This window comes from Oncorhynchus mykiss, chromosome 2 (assembly GCF_057628025.1).
Source record: "Oncorhynchus mykiss isolate SJ-2025 chromosome 2, ASM5762802v1, whole genome shotgun sequence".
NCBI classification, from domain to species: domain Eukaryota; kingdom Metazoa; phylum Chordata; class Actinopteri; order Salmoniformes; family Salmonidae; genus Oncorhynchus; species Oncorhynchus mykiss.
The window spans coordinates 9,776,645-9,790,834 of NC_143023.1; positions in this window are offsets into that span (position 1 = coordinate 9,776,645).

Sequence of the window (14,190 nt, forward strand, 5' to 3'; positions counted from 1 at the left end):
TCCCTGTCTTTCCTAATTAGCTGTCAGCTTGCGCCTCCGTTGTGCCTGATGGTGCCGTGATCTGCCACAGGTTCTTCTCCTCATCCTGTCACCTGCCTGAGTCCTCCCCCCTCTCCCCCTCTGCATACCCTCCCCCTCTCCTCCCCTCTCTCCACTCCCCACGCCCTGCTCCCCTCTCCCATCCCTCCTCCCCTCACTCCTCTACTCCTCCACCCTTCTTCTCCCCTCTCCCTCCTCCCCCCTCCACCCCTGTTCCCCTCTCCTCTCCCTCCTCTACCCCTGCTCCCCTCCCCTCTCCCTCCTCTACCCCTGCTCCCCTCTCCTCTCCCTCCTTTTCCCCTGCTCCCCTCCCCCCTCCCTCCTCTACCCCTGCTTCCATCCCCTCTCCCTCCTCTATCCCTGCTCCCCTCCCCTCTCCCTCCTCTACCCCTGCTCCCCTCTCCTCTCCCTCCTTTTCCCCTGCTCCCCTCCCCTCTCCCTCCTCTACCCCTGCTCTCTTCCCCTCTCCCTCCCCTCCCCTCTCCCTCCTCTACCCCTGCTCCTCTCCCCTCTCCCTCCTCTACCTCTGCTCCCCTCTCCATCATTTACCCCTCTCCTCACCCCCTCTACTGCCCACAGTCTCCTCTCTCCGCCCCTCTCGCTCCCCCTCACACACAGTCATCAGCTGTAATTAGAGAGCAGGGCTCCATACAAAGGAGCATGCTGGGGAACGAGCCCCAACCCCAAGCCCATCTGTGCTGCTCTGTCATCAGCCACCACGAAGGAGGCACACTACTTCTCACACGGTGGTGGCTCTCCTCGCCTCTAACTCCTCTCCACTAACTCCTCTCCTCTAACTCAACTAACTCCTCTATCTCCTGTCCTCTAACTCCTCTGACTCCTCTCCACTAACTCCTCTAACTCCTCTCCTCTATCTCCTCTCCTCTAACTCCTCTATCTCCTCTCCTCTAACTCCTCTAATTCCTCTCCTCCATCTCCTCTAACTCCTCTATCTCCTCCCCTCTAACTCCTCTAATTCATCTCTCATCTCCTCTAACTACTCTAACTCCTATATCTCCTCTAACTCCTCTCCTCTAACTCCTCCCCTCTATCTTCTCTAACTCATATATCTCCTCTCTAACTCCTATCCTCTATCTCCTCTAACTCATATATCTCCTCTAACTACTCTCCTCTATCTCCTCTAACTCCTATATCTCCTCTAACTCCTATATCTCCTCTCCACTAACTCCTCTAATTCCTCTATCTCCTCTCCTCTAACTCCTTTATCTCCTCTCCACTAACTCCTCTATCTCCTCTCCACTAACTCCTCTAATTCCTCTATCTCCTCTCCTCTAACTCCTATATCTCCTCTCCACTAACTCCTCTAAGTCCTCTATCTCCTCTCCACTAACTCCTCTAATTTCTCTAACTCCTCTCCTCTAACTCCTCTATCTCCTCTAATTCCTCTCTCCTCTGACACCTCTATCTCCTCTCATTTTTCTCCTCTACTCTATCTCCTATCCTCTATCTCCTCTCCTCTAACTCCTCTATCTCCTCTAATTCCTCTCTCCTCTAACACCTCTATCTCCTCTCATCTATCTCCTCTCCTCTAACTCCTCCATCTCCAACACCTCTCCTCTATCTCCTCTCCGCTAACTCCTCTAATTCCTCTATCTCCTCTCCTCTAACTCCTTTATCTCCTCTCCACTAACTCCTCTATCTCCTCTCCAGTAACTCCTCTAATTCCTCTATCTCCTCTCCTCTAACTCCTATATCTCCTCTCCACTAACTCCTCTAATTCCTCTATCTTCTCTCCACTAACTCCTCTAATTTCTCTAACTCCTCTCCTCTAACTCCTCTATCTCCTCTAATTCCTCTCTCATCTGACACCTCTATCTCCTCTCATCTATCTCCTCTACTCTATCTCCTCTTCTCTATCTCCTCTCCTCTAACTCCTCTATCTCCTCTAATTCCTCTCTCCTCTAACTCCTCTATCTCCTCTCCTCTAACTCCTCTCCTCTATCTCCTCTCTTCTAACTCCTCTCCTCTACCTCCTCTCTTCTCCACTAACTCCTCTAATTTCTCTAACTCCTCTCCTCTAACTCCTCTATCTCCTCTAATTCCTCTCTCATCTGACACCTCTATCTCCTCTCATCTATCTCCTCTACTCTATCTCCTCTCCTCTATCTCCTCTCCTCTACCTCCTCTCCTCTCCTCTAACTCCTCTATCTCCTCTCCTCTAACTCCTCTGCTCTACCTCTACCTCCTCTCTTCTTCTCTGACACAGGGTGCAGCTCCAGAACTATAGGACCCCGCAGCGAGCCGGTCACACAGAAGCCCACAAGATGATACCCCCACCAGCCACAGTTATTCTGCATGGCCCCTCAAACTTCCCTCTCTCACTTTCTCAATCCCACTCTCTCCTTCTCTCAGTCAATCTCTCCCTCCCCCTTCTCCCCAACCCCACCTGTGCTGAAATAAAATCCATGTCAGCGGAGAGCGATTCATCTTGCTTTAATAAGGCCTGGACATCAGTAAATATTAAGTACACGGTGGACAGGAAGGATTGTCAGACAGCACTGTTTTCAGGTATTGACCAAGTGGAAGAATAGATGGATGGAATGTGGCAGGAATCCATACGGACAAATGAAATTACACGGAAGCCTCAACTAAACTTAAAAACAGACGACTGATGAAGCGTTGAGTTAATACTGTTGATTTGTTATGAATGCATAATTCTGTCTGGATTCATAACACCATTTCATATCCCCAACTCTCTCTCAGTCGTAGAATAGCAGTAGATGGTAGTTGGATAAGACCCGCAGTTCAATACTATTACCTGACTAGTGATATTAGAGGCTTGTTCATATCATTACAGGGTTCTTCTATTATCTGGTACATTGACCTTCTTCTGTCTCCTCTTCATTCAGTGGACAATCACCTAGTGTACATGTCAATGCTTTAAGGACAACTCTCATAATAAACAGTCACACTCTATGTTATGGCCCATTGATTCATTATAACAGTTAATCTATACCTCTTGATTAAAGTCTTCCCAAGGTCAAAGACACTGCTTTTCAAATAGCTAGCAGCATATTCTGATTTCCTAACCAGCAGCACCATGTGGTTTTATGGAGCGGTGTGCACCACTAATACCACAGTATTTATACTGACAATACACAAGTCCCAACTGACACCCTACTACCTATATAGGACACTACTTTAGACCAGGGCCCATAGGGGGAATAGGGTACCATTTGGAACACTCCCTCTGAGTGTTGATTTATGCTCTGAATTATGTTAAAGATGGTTTATTCTTGACATGAACCTTTCTCTAGACAAACAGGCTGAGGATTTAGATGGCATTATAGTCCAGCCATTAAAGCTGTGAGCCAAAGAGACGGGGAACCAACTTGTTACAGTGCATTGCGAAAGTATTCGGCCCCCTTGAACTTTGCGACCTTTTGCCACATTTCCGGCTTCAAACATAAAGATATAAAACTGTATTTTTTGTGAAGAATCAACAACAAGTGGGACACAATCATGAAGTGGAACGACATTTATTGGATATTTCAAACTTTTTTAACAAATCAAAAACTGAAAAATTGGGCGTGCAAAATTATTTAGCCCCTTTACTTTCAGTGCAGCAAACTCTCTCCAGAAGTTCAGTGAGGATCTCTGAATGATCCAATGTTGACCTAAATGACTAATGATGATAAATACAATCCACCTGTGTGTAATCAAGTCTCCGTATAAATGCACCTGCACTGTGATAGTCTCAGAGGTCCGTTAAAAGCGCAGAGAGCATCATGAAGAACAAGGAACACACCAGGCAGGTCCGGGATACTGTTGTGAAGAAGTTTAAAGCCGGATTTGGATACAAAAAGATTTCCCAAGCTTTAAACATCCCAAGGAGCACTGTGCAAGCGATAATATTGAAATGGAAGGAGTATCAGACCACTGCAAATCTACCAAGACCTGGCCGTCCCTCTAAACTTTCAGCTCATACAAGGAGAAGACTGATCAGAGATGCAGCCAAGAGGCCCATGATCACTCTGGATGAACTGCAGAGATCTACAGCTGAGGTGGGAGACTCTGTCCATAGGACAACAATCAGTCGTATATTGCACAAATCTGGCCTTTATGGAAGAGTGGCAAGAAGAAAGCCATTTCTTAAAGATATCCATAAAAAGTGTTGTTTAAAGTTTGCCACAAGCCACCTGGGAGACACACCAAACATGTGGAAGAAGGTGCTCTGGTCAGCAATGCAAGACGTTATGTTTGGCGTAAAAGCAACACAGCTCATCACCCTGAACACACCATCCCCACTGTCAAACATGGTGGTGGCAGCATCATGGTTTGGGCCTGCTTTTCTTCAGCAGGGACAGGGAAGATGGTTGAAATTGATGGGAACATGGATGGAGCCAAATACAGGACCATTCTGGAAGAAAACCTGATGGAGTCTGCAAAAGACCTGAGACTGGGACGGAGATTTGTCTTCCAACAAGACAATGATCCAAAACATAAAGCAAAATCTACAATGGAATGGTTCAAAAATAAACATATCCAGGTGTTAGAATGGCCAAGTCAAAGTCCAGACCTGAATCCAATCGAGAATCTGTGGAAAGAACTGAAAACTGCTGTTCACAAATGCTCTCCATCCAACCTCACTGAGCTCGAGCTGTTTTGCAAGGTGGAATGTGAAAAAATGTCAGTCTCTCGATGTGCAAAACTGATAGAGACATACCCCAAGCGACTTACAGCTGTAATCGCAGCAAAAGGTGGCGCTACAAAGTATTAACTTAAGGGGGCTGAATAATTTTGCACGCCCAATTTTTCAGTTTTTGATTTGTTAAAAAAGTTTGAAATATCCAATAAATGTCGTTCCACTTCATGATTGTGTCCCACTTGTTGTTGATTCTTCACAAAAAAATACAGTTTTATATCTTTATGTTTGAAGCCTGAAATGTGGCAAAATGTCGCAAAGTTCAAGGGGGCCGAATACTTTCGCAATGCACTGTATGTATCGCCTCCAACTGTGCTACCTGGTCTGTTAAACAATCACTTCCTCCTTCCCTATCCTCCCATCAGCCTATGTGTCTGATTGGATGTCTGATCCACACCCTGACTGACAGCATACACACCTGTCCCCATTGGCAATCTACCTGCAAGTTGAAATGGAGGGGCAGACAGACAGACGAGGGGTGGAACCGCTGGGTGAGGAGAGAGGAAGGAAGGAAGCAGGGTTTAAATGGTGCCTTAAGGCATGGAAGAAGAGGAGAGTAGTAGTTAGAGAGCAGCTGTAATCACCAGACAGACAGGTAGCCTCAATTCATTACTGTCCTGACCATGCAGATGACTCATGAGATTGATCATAATAGGAGTTTATACATCATTTCAAGGATTGATTGATTTAAAACCAATGAAATAGGTCTGTTTCTATGTTTCTTGCCCATTGTGAAGAATTGGGAGAGCTTTGTGACAACAGTTTCCCCGTTGTTCATTACTTCCTATTTGAGCCAGCAACAAGGGCAACCAACCTATATCCAGCCCTGGGTTAGATAGAGTGTACAGTGTTCAATAGTTTTAGTTAGCAGAAACCAGTCACAATAGTAGTAGGTCGCAGAACTTCCTTGTGTTTCCAGTGATGTGGACAGGAAGGGTAGAAAGCAGAGATCCTGTTGCGCCAACAGGGATGTCATGGGGGACATTAACTAGTAGCTACCTCTGTCTCTCTGCCTGGCAGTGCCACGCAGATGCCAGCTGTACAGTGATGGCCATGCTGTCCTGATGCCCCTCAGATGGCACTAACCGTGCCAGGGAGAGGCCACGATACCTGGCAGAGGGCACACACACACATTAGCCCTGCACGCCAGTACCTTCCACTCAGACCAGGTGGGTTAATCTGGGGTTAATTCTATTGGGCCTCTCTAACAGGGAGAGATGTGAACGGAATGACAGCCATTTGGGGGTTGTGTGTGTGTGTGTGTGTGTGTGTGTGTGTGTGTGTGTGTGTGTGTGTGTGTGTGTGTGTGTGTGTGTGTGTGTGTGTGTGTGTGTGTGTGTGTGAGACAGCCCTTTGGCTGAGTTCAGCACGTTTCACTCCATCTACAGGAATATTATAATGTACACACCCACAGCGTGTCTCTCTGTCTGTCTGACTGGAGGGGGGGGGGGGGGGGGGCTTTCTCATCACCATACAGCTCATATTGCTGTGGGGAATAAAGATGCATTTTTGTAGCTGACTATTTGATTGATTGAAAGTATTTAGATGGGAAACTGTACAATTACAAAATGAATATTACAGTATTTGGGAAGAGTGATTACACCTGTGGGGCACATGCCATAACTTCTGTGTCTATCTATCATTCCAGCACTGTTGGTGAGGAGGGCTTGGATATATTTGAATGAGGCGATGATCAATGGAAAAGTTATATGAGAGACAGAGCTAAACTAGTCTGAAATACCTTGGTGGAGTGAATAGGCAGGGTGTGCATGTGTGCGTGTGTGTGTGTGTGTGCGTGCGTGTGTGTGTGTGTGTGAGATAGAATCATCAAAAACATCCTGATTGAGGAATAATGATATGTATTAAAAGCCTCTGGCTGTTTATTTCTTTATTTTAATTTCACCTTTATTTAACCAGGTGGCCAGTTGAGAACACCTTTATTTAACCAGGTAGGCTAGTTGAGAACACCTTTATTTAACCAGGTGGCCAGTTGAGAACACCTTTATTTAACCAGGTGGCCAGTTGAGAACACCTTTATTTAACCAGGTAGGCTAGTTGAGAACACCTTTATTTAACCAGGTAGGCTAGTTGAGAACACCTTTATTTAACCAGGTGGCCAGTTGAGAACACCTTTATTTAACCAGGTGGCTAGTTGAGAACACCTTTATTTAACCAGGTAGGCTAGTTGAGAACACCTTTATTTAACCAGGTAGGCTAGTTGAGAACACCTTTATTTAACCAGGTAGACTAGTTGAGAACACCTTTATTTAACCAGGTAGACTAGTTGAGAACACCTTTATTTAACCAGGTGGCTAGTTGAGAACACCTTTATTTAACCAGGTGGCCAGTTGAGAACACCTTTATTTAACCAGGTGGCCAGTTGAGAACACCTTTATTTAACCAGGTGGCCAGTTGAGAACACCTTTATTTAACCAGGTGGCCAGTTGAGAACACCTTTATTTAACCAGGTGGCTAGTTGAGAACACCTTTATTTAACCAGGTAGGCTAGTTGAGAACACCTTTATTTAACCAGGTGGCTAGTTGAGAACACCTTTATTTAACCAGGTGGCTAGTTGAGAACACCTTTATTTAACCAGGTGGCCAGTTGAGAACACCTTTATTTAACCAGGTAGGCTAGTTGAGAACACCTTTATTTAACCAGGTGGCTAGTTGAGAACACCTTTATTTAACCAGGTGGCTAGTTGAGAACACCTTTATTTAACCAGGTGGCCAGTTGAGAACCCCTTTATTTAACCAGGTGGCCAGTTGAGAACACCTTTATTTAACCAGGTGGCTAGTTGAGAACACCTTTATTTAACCAGGTGGCTAGTTGAGAACACCTTTATTTAACCAGGTGGCCAGTTGAGAACACCTTTATTTAACCAGGTGGCCAGTTGAGAACACCTTTATTTAACCAGGTGGCTAGTTGAGAACACCTTTATTTAACCAGGTGGCTAGTTGAGAACACCTTTATTTAACCAGGTGGCCAGTTGAGAACACCTTTATTTAACCAGGTAGGCTAGTTGAGAACCCCTTTATTTAACCAGGTGGCCAGTTGAGAACACCTTTATTTAACCAGGTGGCCAGTTGAGAACCCCTTTATTTAACCAGGTGGCCAGTTGAGAACACCTTTATTTAACCAGGTGGCTAGTTGAGAACACCTTTATTTAACCAGGTGGCCAGTTGAGAACACCTTTATTTAACCAGGTGGCCAGTTGAGAACACCTTTATTTAACCAGGTAGGCCAGTTGAGAACAAGTTCTCATTTACAATTGCACCTGGCCATGGATGATGCCATGGAAGAAGTCATGGATGACGTCATGGAAGACATCATGGATGATGCCATGGAGGACATCATGGATGACGTCATGGAAGACATCATGGATGATGCCATGGAGGACTTCATGGATGATGTCATTAATGATGTCATGGAAGATGTCATGGATGATGTCATGGAAGACATCATGGATGATGTCATGGATAATGTTTCTAATATAACATCTATGATCAGTTAAGCATGTGAAGTACCAATGAACTTTTTGTAAATGTACCAGACCAAAATGTACAATAGGCCTATCTACACAGTCACACACAGCAGAGCCCTGTTAAAGTCTCACTGCAGACTGTTAAAAGAGAGATATAGAGAGAACCAGATATAAAATTAATATAAGGTTCAGATGTTTGAAGGTTCATTAAAACTGAACAAATGAATCCCCTCCAAAAAAAACATAACAATGTAAAAAAATCCTTCAAGTGTTTTATTAGCTTTTGACAATGTGACAAAATATTTATATCTTCCCATCTTTGATTCGTCCCTCACATGAGCAAATTAAAGGGTCCTTCGATAATAACTGTCAGAAACAGACAGGGCTTGACTTTGTCTGCCTCCATTCTCTCTGACAATCCCTCTACAAGAAGCCTTCATAACACAACACCACAGTAAACAAAGAGCCTTCATAACACAACACCACAGTAAACAAAGAGCCTTCATAACACAACACCACAGTAAACAAAGAGCCTTCATAACACAACACCACAGTAAACAAAGAGCCTTCATAACACAACACCACAGTAAACAAAGAGCCTTCATAACACAACACCACAGTAAACAAAGAGCCTTCATAACACAACACCACAGTAAACAAAGAGCCTTCATAACACAACACCACAGTAAACAAAGAGCCTTCATAACATAACACCACAGTAAACAAAGAGCCTTCATAACATAACACCACAGTAAACAAAGAGCCTTCATAACACTTTCTGTACAGCACTTTGAGATATCAGCTGATGTACGAAGGGCTATATAAATACATTTGATTTGATTTGATTTGATTTGAACACAACACCACAGTAAACAAAGAGCCTTCATAACATAACACAACACCACAGTAAACAAAGAGCCTTCATAACATAACACAACACCACAGTAAACAAAGAGCCTTCATAACATAACACAACACCACAGTAAACAAAGAGACTTCATAACACAACACAACTACACCACAGTAAACAAAGAGCCTTCATAACACAACACCACAGTAAACAAAGAGCCTTCATAACACAACACCGCAGTAAACAAAGAGCCTTCATAACACAACACCACAGTAAACAAAGAGCCTTCATAACACTACACCACAGTAAACAAAGAGACTTCATAACACTTTCTGTACAGCACTTTGAGATATCAGCTGATGTACGAAGGGCTATATAAATAACTTTGATTTGATTTGATTTGAACACAACACCACAGTAAACAAAGAGCCTTCATAACATAACACAACTATACCACAGTAAACAAAGAGCCTTCATAACACAACACAACTACACCACAGTAAACAAAGAGCCTTCATAACACAACACAACTACACCACAGTAAACAAAGAGCCTTCATAACACAACACCACAGTAAACAAATGACACTTTATTCTCCATAAGCCCCCCCCCCAAAAAAAAAAAAAATATCATTGAAATCTGAAAGTTCATTTACAAAGGACTAGCCGTCGCAATCACAGCTCTAATGTAGCAGTGAGGAGAAAAAACAGGGTAATTGGTTTGGTAAAGATCGCTTTCCACTGCACCATACAGCTCTACACAATAGGAAAGGTCGCCAATTAAGCAATCATGAATACCAAGTACCGTAGCTGATGAAAATAGGCCAGTGGTTTAAATAGATTTGCAAGCAATTTACCTTTTCACAATGTTGGCAATCTGATGCAATTTGCTTGCAATTTTGTCTGCTTTCAGTAGCACTCCGAGCTGACACTACACAGACCAAATGGCAAAGAGGACCAGCATAGAAAATGTAAAACTATCTTGGCCGCATCAAGGTATCAGAACGGTCGCTTCATCAGGAAAATTACAACAATTAGCATAAGTGCTAAAAAATCAACACGTTAAATGTCAGCGCCAAAAGGTTTCGGCCAGGGACGAGGCAAGGGTGGCGCTGTCCCCGACGAGTCGCAGAGAAGACCATGAAGTAATCACCCATGATGCCTTGCCAGTGATGGCCCCACAATTGCTGTGACATTCTCCCAGGCCTGTCATTCTTGGTCACTTGGGAACTGGTTTTGCCCTCCACCACCGTCTTGATTTGCTTCCAGGCTGAATTACAGCAACCTTGTAGCAAGTACTCCACAGACCAAGTCCTGAATTACAGCATCTTGTAGAAGGTACTCCACAGACCAAGTCCTGAATTACAGCAACCTTGTAGCAAGTACTCCACAGACCAAGTCCTGAATTACAGCAACCTTGTAGAAGGTACTCCACAGACCAAGTCCTGAATTACAGCAACCTTGTAGAAGGTACTCCACAGACCAAGTCCTGAATTACAGCAACCTTGTAGCAAGTACTCCACAGACCAAGTCCTGAATTACAGCAACCTTGTAGAAGGTACTCCACAGACCAAGTCCTGAATTACAGCAACCTTGTAGAAGGTACTCCACAGACCAAGTCCTGAATTACAGCAACCTTGTAGCAAGTACTCCACAGACCAAGTCCTGAATTACAGCAACCTTGTAGCAAGTACTCCACAGACCAAGTCCTGTCTTTTTCTGCTCTTTGTCTGTCCAACATTTCCCCTTTTCACTCTAAGAGGGAGACTCCATCATGTTGCGTACTTCTATGGGGACAGTTTGTTAGGTGTTGCTGAGTTCCAGATACACAGTGCTACGGACACGTCTGAGACAGGAAAATAAAGCCCAGTGAGTGACGTTAGACGTGTTACGTCTGGGAGTGTTAACGATGGGTATGGAATCACTCACTGTTCCTTAAATGACTTAACACTGGGTAGCAGGTAGCCTAGCCTAGAGCATTGGACTAGTAACCGGAAGGTTGCAACATCGAATCCCTGAGCTGACAAAGTAAAACTCTGTCATTCTGCCCCTGAAAAAGGCAGTTAACCCACTGTTCCTAGGCCGTCATGTAAATTAAGAATTTGTTCTTAACTTACTTGCCTAGTTAAATAAAATACAATTAAAAAAAACAGGGGAGTGAGATGTGGACAGGGGAGTGAGATGTGGGCTGGGCAGGGGAGTGAGATGTGGGCTGGGCAGGGGAGTGAGATGTGGACAGGGGAGTGAGATGTGGGCAGGGGAGTGAGATATGGGCAGGGGAGTGAGATATGGGCAGGGCAGGGCAGTGAGATGTGGGCAGGGGAGTGAGATATGGGCTGGGCAGGGCAGTGAGATGTGGGCAGGGGAGTGAGATGTGGGCAGGGGAGTGAGATATGGGCTGGGCAGGGGAGTGAGATATGGGCTGGGCAGGGCAGTGAGATGTGGGCAGGGGAGTGAGATATGGGCTGGGCAGGGGAGTGAGATATGGGCTGGGCAGGGCAGTGAGATGTGGGCAGGGGAGTGAGATATGGGCTGGGCAGGGGAGTGAGATATGGGCTGGGCAGGGCAGTGAGATGTGGGCAGGGGAGTGAGATGTGGGCAGGGCAGTGAGATGTGAGCTGAGATGTGAGAAGTGGGCAGGGGGGTGAGATGTGGGCAGGGGAGTGAGATATGGGCTGAGATGTGAGATGTGGGCAGGGGAGTGAGATGTGGGCAGGGGAGTGAGATGTGGGCAGGGCAGTGAGATGTGAGCTGAGATGTGAGATGTGGGCAGGGGAGTGAGATGTGGGCTGGAGAAGAGACTGTGTGTCTGGGCTGAGCTAAGTGTTAACAAGGAGAGATTCCATCCCAACACTCTTGGTAGATTACCTTACCTTGACTGCGGTCACGGCCCTTTACACAGAAACGGGGATGACAGAGAGAGAGAGAGCGAGAGAGAGAGAGAGAGAGAGAGAGAGAGAGAGAGAGAGAGAGAGAGAGAGCGAGAGAGAGAGAGAGAGAGAGAGAAAGAGAAAAATACACTGCTCAAAAAAATAAAGGGAACACTTAAACAACACAATGTAACTCCAAGTCAATCCCACTTCTGTGAAATCAAACTGTCCACTTAGGAAGCAACACTGATTGACAATAAATGTCACATGCTGTTGTGCAAATGGAATAGACAACAGGTGGAAATTATAGGCAATTAGCAAGACACCCCCAATAAAGGAGTGGTTCTGCAGGTGGTGACCACAGACCACTTTTCAGTTCCTATGCTTCCTGGCTGATGTTTTGGTCACTTTTGAATGCTGGCGGTGCTTTCACTCTAGTGGTAGCATGAGTCTACAACCCACACAAGTGGCTCAGGTAGTGCAGCTCATCCAGGATGGCACATCAATGCGAGCTATGGCAAGAAGGTTTGCTGTGTCTGTCAGCGTAGTGTCCAGAGCATGGAGACGCGACTTGGAGACAGGCCAGTACATCAGGAGACGTGGAGGAGGCCGTAGGAGGCCAACAACCCAGCAGCAGGACCGCTACCTCCGCCTTTGTGCAAGGAGGAGCAGGAGGAGCACTGCCAGAGCCCTGCAAAATGACCTCTAGCAGGCCACAAATGTGCATGTGTCTGCTCAAACGGTCAGAAACAGACTCCATGAGGGTGGTATGAGGGCCCGACGTCCACAGGTGGGGGTTGTGCTTACAGTCCAACACCGTGCAGGACGTTTGGCATTTTCCAGAGAACACCAAGATTGGCAAATTCACCACTGGCGCCCTGTGCTCTTCACAGATGAAAGCAGGTTCACACTGAGCACATGTGACAGACGTGACAGAGTCTGGAGACGCCGTGGAGAACGTTCTGCTGCCTGCAACATCCTCCAGCATGACCGGTTTGGCGGTGGGTCAGTCATGGTCTGGGGTGGCCGCACAGCCCTCCATGTGCTCGCCAGAGGTAGCCTGACTGCCATTAGGTACCGAGATTAGATCCTCAGACCCCTTGTGAGACCATATGCTGGTGCGGTTGGCCCTGGGTTCCTCCTAACGCAAGACAATGCTAGACCTCATGTGGCTGGAGTGTGTCAGCAGTTCCTGCAAGAGGAAGGCATTGATGCTATGGACTGGCCCGCCCGTTCCCCAGAGGAGATCCCTTAGGAGACCATCCGCCACCTCATCAGGAGCATGCCCAGGCGTTGTAGGGAGGTCATACAAGCACGTGGAGGCCACACACACTACTGAGCCTCATTTTGACTTGTTTTAAGGACATTACATCAAAGTTGGATCAGACTGTAGTGTGGTTTTCCACTTAATTTTGAGTGTGACTCCAAATCCAGACCTCCATGGGTTGATAAATTTGATTTCCATTGATCATTTTTGTGTGATTTTGTTGTCAGCACATTCAACTATGTAAAGAAAAAAGTATTTAATAAGAATATTTCATTCATTCAGATCTAGGATGTGTTATTTTAGTGTTCCCTTTATTTTTTTGAGCAGTGTATATATATATATAGTACCTCCTCCTGAGCATCACTGGTCCTGTGTGGGTAGTTCAGTGGCTGGGGTCCTGTGTGGGTAGTTCAGTGGCTGGGGTCCTGTGTGGGTAGTTCAGTGGCTGGGGTCATGTGTGGGTAGTTCAGTGGCTAGGGTCCTGTGTGGGTAGTTCAGTGGCTGGGGTCCTGTGTGGGTAGTTCAGTGGCTGGGGTCTTGTGTGGATAGTTCAGTGGCTGGGGCCTTGTGTGGGTAGTTCAGTGGCTGGGGTCCTGTGTGGGTAGTTCAGTGGCTGGGGCCCTGTGTGGGTAGTTCAGTGGCTGGGGTCATGTGTGGGTAGTTCAGTGGCTGGGGCCCTGTGTGGGTAGTTCAGTGGCTGGGGTCCTGTGTGGGTAGTTCAGTGGCTGGGGCCCTGTGTGGGTAGTTCAGTGGCTGGGGCCCTGTGTGGGTAGTTCAGTGGCTTGGGCCCTGTGTGGGTAGTTCAGTGGCTGGGACCCTGTGTGGGTAGTTCAGTGGCTGGGGCCCTGTGTGGGTAGTTCAGTGGCTGGGGTCCTGTGTGGGTAGTTCAGTGGCTGGGGCCCTGTGTGGGTAGTTCAGTGGCTGGGGTCCTGTGTGGGTAGTTCAGTGGCTGGGGCCCTGTGTGGGTAGTTCAGAGGCTGGGGTCCTGTGTGGGTAGTTCAGTGGCTGGGGCCC